The sequence below is a fragment of the Equus quagga genome, chromosome 3 (genome assembly GCF_021613505.1).
Source record: "Equus quagga isolate Etosha38 chromosome 3, UCLA_HA_Equagga_1.0, whole genome shotgun sequence".
NCBI classification, from domain to species: Eukaryota; Metazoa; Chordata; class Mammalia; order Perissodactyla; family Equidae; genus Equus; species Equus quagga.
The window spans coordinates 121826185-121834789 of NC_060269.1; positions in this window are offsets into that span (position 1 = coordinate 121826185).

The following is an 8605-nucleotide window of genomic DNA, read 5'->3' on the forward strand; positions in this document are numbered from 1 at the left end:
GCGAGGGGCATGGCGGGGGGGGGGGAGGTGGTTGCTCTGATAGGTTTTCTCTCCATGTTATTCTGTGAAGTTACTTGTGAGGTTTTGTAAATCACAATTATTACGTGAAATAACCATATAGTACTCCACTACCAGTAAACAGGTTCACTCTGCTGCTTCCATCCAGAAATAAAAAGGAGTATGATTTCTCCAATGATGACCATATTTCTGGGTTCTAGCTCTCTTATTCAACTCTTCTTAGCTTCTCCAATAATACCTCCTTCTCAGAAAGTTGGGAAAAATACTTATATATATATCTTCTACCATGCACCCCTCCCCTCCCTTTCCTCAGAGATTAGTGAACAAGATTGGGATTACAGGTATTACAGATAGGAAAATCAAGTTACTAAATACTCCTGGGGGCAGAAGAGACTGAACTGCTTGATAACCTTCATCTTTGAGGAAATAAGGTGGGGACTGAGAGCATATAGATTTGGTACTTTGGGGGAGGGCAGCATTTGTGAAGAGTCAGTTTCTTCCCCAGAGTCACAGGTGGGGACACCAAGAAAAATTCTCATTAAGTTTTTCAAAATTTAACTTTTTATTGAAGTATACTACACAGAAGAAGGCACAAATCTTAATGGGTACAGCTGTAAGAATTTTAACTAGTGAACAAAACTGTAACCAGTATATAGCATTGCCAGCTTCCCAGAAGCCTCCCTTCCAGTCACTACCCTCCCACCCCTCAAGTGTACCACTAATTGTTGCTTCCAACAACATAGATTAATTTTGCCCGTGTGGGGACTTTATATGGATGAATTGTACACTTTGTGCTCTTTCAGAGTACATGTGAATGAGTCTGGCTTCTTTTTCTCAACATTATGTTACAATAAGGAATAAGTCAATTGAAGAATTTCACATTCGTCTTCATACTTAAACAGAAGTACATAAGGGATTTTCCAAACCCCTTTCCAAAGAATTGGGGTAAATGGAGAAATTTAATAAATAGAAAAGAACTAAACAAGCAAAAGGAAATAAGCAGCAAAAATATTTTTAAAAAGCTAAAAGTATTTTAGAAAGTGCCAAAAGAATAATTACTAAACCTATATGGCTGTGACAAATGAATTGTAATCAGAGGCCAGAGTACAAAAAAATATTCATTAACTTGCACTGTAGCACCTGCTACATGTTATTTCAGCAACTGAACTGTACAGTAATGACACTGAATTCTAAACTTTAATAATTTAGCAAAGTCATTCCTGTTCCACACTTGCAAAAAAAAAAAAAAAGAAAGGTTATAGAAAAAGTGGCTAAATAGTATCAAGACTAGTCGTAGAATCTAATATATCATTTAAACTGGCCAGCAGGCTGCTCCCTGACCTAGCTGTTGAATATAGCAGTTTTTCTGGTAACAGGTGAAAAGCTCTGAGACACCCCAATATTTTACACCCTTGCTGCTTTAAGTTCTGATAATGGGCTCACACTCATTCCTTTTCCAGGAGTAAAGCATCAGGTTGTTTACTCACTCCACCCCCCAGCCAAGGAGTACGTCTTCATGATGGAAACCATACTCCAGGCAATGGGTTTGGGCTGTTATTTACCAGATGTCAAGTCAGAAAATATGCAACTGATAAAGCTTAGAAATAAGGTCATGAATGAAGAAAAATAAATTTGAAAGCAAACATATTGTTTAACAGTTGCTATCAGAAACAAATTCTGGATTAAACATAAAATTTTTAACAAAATTCAGGCCTCCTGACTTGGAATTTTTTAAAAAAATGATAGAATTCAGTGCCAGTGAAGGACATTTATCATATTTTCTGTCTGCCCAGCATATTTTGAACATACTTCCAATATCTGGTGAATTTTCCACCTTGTAGGTCCACCTCCCCAAGGTAGAAGGTTGGAACTTGCTTTCCCAGGCTCCTTTGCAGCTAGGGCCCACAGATATGACAAAGGCTGCAACCAACCATCAGAAATCCATGAGAGGCTTCAATTTGAAAGAAAGTAATGGGAAAAACAGAGCATCTCATGGAATATATTTTCATGAGGGGAGAGGTGTGAAGCAAAGATACATCCAGTTTTAAGAGGTGGTAGGGAGAAAAGTGCTGGAGAGTGTCCCAGCAATAGTGGTGGCTGTCTCCAATGGAAACTGCAATAAGAAGCTGCTTCGTTCCTGGTTGTACTTTCCAAGCCTGATTCTCCACTCCTTCCAGATTTTCTTAGCTACACAATATTCTTTTAAAAAGGATCCTTGGAGCCGGCCCAGTGGCGCAGCGGTTAAGTACGCACATTCCGCATTGGCGGCCCAGGGTTCACCGGTTCAGATCCCAGGTGCAGCCATGGCACCGGTCATCAAGCCATGCTGTGGCAGGCATCCCACATATAAAAGTAGAGGATGATGGGCACGGATGTTAGCTCAGGGCCAGTCTTCCTCAGCAAAAAGAGGAGGATCGGCAGATGTTGGCTCAGGGCTGATCTTCCTCAAAATAATTAATTAAAAAGAAAACAGGAATCTTTTCTGTTTCACTAACTAGGGTGGATTTTGTTTCAAGGATTCAGTGTGTATTTTTGGAGTGCCTACTATGTTCTAGGAACCTGCTTTTAGCAATGAAAAAACAGAAACAGATTCTTGTCTCAGTGAAGCTTACACTCTGGTAGGGGAGACAAATAATAAACAAAATAAATAAATATAATGCTATGTGCTATATGATAGCATTATAAGACAATAAGTACTATAGAGAAAAATAAAGGAGGAAAGGAGAAGAAAGGCCAGTGCAGAGGTGGCATGTAGTGTATTTAAACAGGTCGTCAGGAAAGGTTTCACCAAGGTGGCATTTGAATAAAGATCTGAAAAGGGTAAAGGAATGAGTCAAATGGGTATCCAGGACGACATTCTAGGTAGAAGGGACACAGGGAGTACTTGTGTGCTTGGAGCAGGAGTGTGTTTGGCACATTCAAAGAAGAGCAAGGAAGCCAGTGTGGCCAGAATACAGTAAGCAAAGAGAAAAGTAGTAGGAGATGAGCACTAAGAGGAAAGTGGTGAAGTAGGCGCTGGTAGGTCACTGCAGTGACTGCTAGAGTGGAAGCGGCTGAGGGTTTTGTACAGAGGAGACGTGTTTGGATATATGATTTAACAGGGTCATTGTGACTGCTGCACTGAAAACAGAAATGGGAAGGGGGCTGGCAAAAGCAGAAGAAAGAGAAAAGTGAGGAAGTCGTTGTAAGGGGTGAGAGATGAAGGTGGTTTGGTCCATGGTGGCAACTGAGGCTAGTGAAGAGAAATAGTCTGGTTCTGGATATATCTTGAAGGTATAACTAATATGATTTATTGATGGATTGGTTTGGGGATATTCCAATGACTTAACACTTCTTGACAATAAGGATTAGCATATATGAGTTAATATGCTTTCTAAGAATCAAAAGGTAGAAATATATGCCCTCTCAACATTATTAGTAATAATTATTAGTAATAATCTTTTTACATTGATATAGAGCTTTAACATTAATACTATCTGATACATATAATGATGTATATTATCATTACTATGCTGTCATTTTAAAAATATTTATTTTCAGTGCTTACAATGTGCAAGACATGGTAATTTGACAACATCACCAAAAATTTAAATAGCACTAGAGTTTACAAAGCACTTTAACATCCATTATTAAACTTACAACCATTTTAAGAGATAGCTATTATCTTTTTTTTTTTTTTCGTTGGGAAAGATTCACCCTGAGCTAATGTCTATTGCCAGTCTTCCTCTCTCTTTTTTTTCTCCCCAAAGCCCAGTACATAGTTGTATAGTCTAGCTGTAGGTCCTTCTAGTTCTTCTATGTGAGCCGCCACCACAGCATGGCTACTGACAGACGGATGGTGTGATTCTGCAATGGGGAAACAAACCCGGCCACAGAAGTGGAGCTTGCTGAACTTTAACCACAAGGCCATCAGGGCTGGCTCTTATGTATTTTAAATATAAGGAAACTGAGACCTAGAAATGTAAATGACTGGCCTCAGGTCACCTACTAGTAAGTGGCAAAGCCAGCCTTGAACATGGCCAGATCCTTTAACTCACAGATGAAAGTGCTATATCACAGCTATACTCTAAAGTGGCATTCCACCATCTCCTAAGTTTCAGTTTTATTTCTTAGTTATAAAATACTTTGTGCATTTGTATTTTGAACACTAAGCCCATAGACTATGGACAGAATTGTGCCCCTGCCACCAAATTCTTATGTTGAAGTCCTAACCCCCAGTGTGACTATATTTGGAGATAGGGCCTTTAGGAGGTAATCTAGGTTAAATGAGGTCATAAGGATATGGCCCTTAGTCAGTAGGACTGATGGCCTTATAAGAGGAGGAGGAGAGTGGCATCTTTCTCTCTCTCTCTCTCTCCACGTACACATGCCAAGGAAAGGCTAGCTGAACATGGAGTGAGATGGTGGCTACCTACAAGCCAAGAAAAGAGGCCTCAGAATGAAATCTACCTTGCTGGCACCTTGACCTTGGACTCCCCAGACTCCAAAACTGTGAGAAAATAAATTTCTGATGTTTGTCACTCAGCCTATGATATTGTATGGCAGCCCAAGCAGACTGATACACCCTATTATGGAAGAGAAAGGTGGTTTAATCTATAACAAAAGTCTTAATGTTGGCCAATTCAGTGTACACATAAAATCCCAAAGAATGTTCAATCACAACTTCATTTTCAAGCCATGTAATGCAAACCCCACAAAGTCCACAAGTCCACAAGCCAGTCACGGTTTGTTTTTGTTTTTTCTTTTTCTTCCCAAAGCTCCCCAGCACATAGTTATATATTCTAGTTGTAGGTCCCTCTGGTTGTGCTGTGGGACGCCACTTCAGCATGGCTTGATGAGCGGTGCTAAGTCCACACCCAGAATCTGAACTGGTGAAGCCCTGGGCTGCTGGAGCAGAGCACACAAACAACCACTGGGCCAGCCCCTAGAGTCACTGTTTTAATCTATTCAACTTGCTGCTAAGCTCCCTTCACAGCCATGGAGTCTTAGTCCTAGACTCTTGGGGAGAAACATGTAGTAACACCAAGGTCTCTGACAATCTCCTTCATACCTTCAGTATCTGCATTGTCCAATACATTAGTGACTAGTCATATGTGGAGACTGAGCATTTGATATGTAGCTAGTCTGAATTGAGATGTGTTATAAGAACAAAATACATACCGGATTTTGAAGACTTAATATGAAAAAAAGAATGTAAAATATATTATTAGAGACTGTTGAAATGATATTTTTGATATAGTGGGTTAAATAAAATATATTACAAAAATTAGTTTCACCTGTTTCTTTTTACTGTTTTTAATGTGCTACTGGAAAATTTAAAATGACTCATATGTGGCTCACATTTGTGCCTTGCATTGTATTTCTGTCGGACAGCGTGGCTCTATACACACACAGTCTCTTAGTCCTTCTAATATACTCATTCTTTGCTTAAAGTCTTCTTGGGTCTTGCCTCCAAAGGATGTTGTCAATCTTTCTCTGCTCCAACTGGTTCTGCTTTTGGTAGTGGGCAGGTTTCAGAACTTGAGTATGCACGAGGCAGGGGGGAGAAGTCCTCATGGGGGTCTGACCCCCAGATAAAGTATCTCTTGCAATTAAATCTTTCCTCACTGCACTGATACTTTTTCTCGTTCACTACTTTAGGTAACATTATTTTAAAAACACCCTTCTATTAATGTAGCCTTTAGAATTTAACATTCTAGAAAATAGAAGGGAGTGGCAGGGAAGAAAATCTCATCCCACCATACATGCACTAATGATTTTGATCCTATATCATTCTATTTTTCAAAAGAGAAAACGTATGAAGAGTGGTTAAATGCATTACCCAAGGTCACAGATCTGTATGAAGTACTTACTACTGAAACCTGGGTTCTGACCGTTATTCTGTGCTCTTATCATTATATCACAGTATCACATAATCTCCAAAATTTAAACTTTTTTTGACAATTGAAAATTTTACAGTACCTGGGTAGGGGAGAAAATGGGAAGTGGTCATGGTTACAAACATCAATTATTACTAAACATACCTGGAAAATAATTGTAGTTATTTTCTGACCGGGATATAGATAAGTGGCAAATTACATTAACAACTACTCAATTTATTCAATAAAGCTCTCCACAGAATTGTTCTAAATTACAGATGATGACAGCCAAAATGTTTTGAGCCCTTATATGTGAAGCACTACGCTAAACACTCTGTGCTTGAGCTCATTTTATCATCTCACAATGTATGGGGTATTATCCCCATTTTACAGGAGAAACGGAGATCACATTGCTAAGACCTGACTGGAACCAGATCTGTCAGGCTTCAGAGCCCTAGATCTTGGCCATGCTCTACTGTCTTCCAATGATAATGGTCTTACCTCCACAACTTCCTAGGTGTCTCACTTGGGATAAGAATCAAGTCACTCCCAATTTCTGGCAGATTCCCTAAAGAAGATAGGATTGTAATTCTGGGCCTCATTTTCTGCACATTAAGATAAATTTAGTTTCGAGCATTTCTTAGACTATTTTTTGCATCCTTCTTATGCTTTCATTTGGGATAATTCAGAAAGAGCATACTTTGGAAAGGACTTTTAATCATTTACTCATTTTGAAGATGTCCTTCTGGAGAGAGCTCTTACAGAGGTTGATCTGATTTTGCCAAGTAATAGCACTTTTGCTTTCTGTCCCTTGCATAAGCCTTTATGCCCCTGGAATTGTGAGAGTAAAAACAATCTGTCAACACAAGACTTTGCATTTTAATGAGGGAAAAAGAAAAAAAAATTCTTAACAGGTCCAAAGTTTCTTTTTTGCCCAGAAAGATATTGACTTAAAACTTGGTAACATAAGTTTTAACCAACACTGATTCATCAAGTAGGATCTTGAGGGAAGTTCTTTAAATTCCAAGAGTCCCAGAATCTCCTAAGGTAAAATGAGAAACATAATATTATATACAAGTAGCTATTTTTTGTACAAACCTTTACAGTATACAAATATGTCCCCCTCAAACAATCCTCAAAATAATTCTCTACTGGCCACATTCTACGAATGAGGAAATTGAGGCCCAGGGAAACTGAGAGAATGTCTAAAGATTGGAACCACCATTTATGGACTTTCTGACGTTACTCCTGATGTGAATATGTGTTTGTAACTCCTTGATCATATTTTAACATATGAGCTAGTATGTTGGTTGAATCCATCACCAGGAGGAAAACTGGAGACATCCTGAATAAAAAGGGAGCCCAGAGAATGTGGCAAAACATTTATTTACTTTTCCCATGGAGTATTTTATCAGATCATATCACAGAGTCCACCTCAGAAAGACCGTAGTCCCATTTCTTTCTTGGCTCCTTACCTCTCCACTGTCTCCACCCCTCTACCCATGCCTTCTCCCAGATCTTTTCCTGCCTCCTGCCTCCTGTTAGGTTCCCATTTCTACCTTGGACTGGCAATAAAGGATCATTCAGGTTTCATCTATCTTGAGAGGAGGCTTTGGGTCCTTCAGATTCTTCAGAATGAAACCCTACCAAACAAAACGTTCTCTTGTTAATGCTGACCAGCTTTCAAATCTCAAAGCCTAACTTTGGACTGATTTGTTTCTAGTAGTATGGCTGACTAGACACCCCAAATAATCTTTCAGCTAAAATCAACCTAAAAAAATCATGTTAAATAGGAAAAAAATACACCCTCCAAACACACACACCTTAAAAGCAACCCCAAGATGGCAAAATGTAAAGAATTTTCAGAATGAGTGAATACACACAGGTAATCTATTCTAGCTCCTCATAAACTTGAGGTAAGGAGTGGGAGCCAGTACTGGACACTGAAGGCAGCAAGTAAAGAAGCAGGCCCACCCAATGTGGGGAATCTAATAGATGTTTGCATAACAAACCACTTCATTTAAAGTCTAAAGAGACACTAGGAAAGTTGCCTTTTTCTACCTTGGTGCCAGCGGAAGGGAAGAAGAATGTCCCCTAAGAATTCATAACCACAGGCCACTATTCATAACATTTGTACCCCGAATTTACACTTCCTATATAGGAAAAAAGAAATCTAGAGCTAAGAATTTAAAGTGGTCCCAGTTTGGTAGTGCCCCGAAGCATCTGGCAGAAGCAAATTTAAATTCTTTTAATTCAAAACTTTGTTAAGTAAGCATGTTCAAATTTCTAAAGTTTAATGGGAAAAAACAGTAGGAAGTATATAAATTCCAAAATGGTAGAGGGAGTAAAATGGGATGGGAAAAAATCCAGAAAAATAAAAACAAAAACAAACCACCAAGTAAGAAAGGAGGTAAAAAGGAACAGGAAAAGCAGGACAAATAGCACAAAATAAGACACTACAAATAAACCCAAATATATCTGTACTAACAGTAAGTATAAGTGGATGAAACTATCCAGTTAAAAAACAAAGTTATCAAACTACTAAAAAAAATTTAGCTATAACGTTATTGTCAGTCAGGGTTCAACCAGGGAAGCAGAGCCATTGTGTTATGGGATAAGGGATTTATATTGAAAGTAGACTTTATACAATTGTGGGAGGAGAGGAACATCTGGAATGGGGAGATGCTAGTGCTCCTAAGCACTGCTGTGAGTGTTGAAGATTGTAGGGA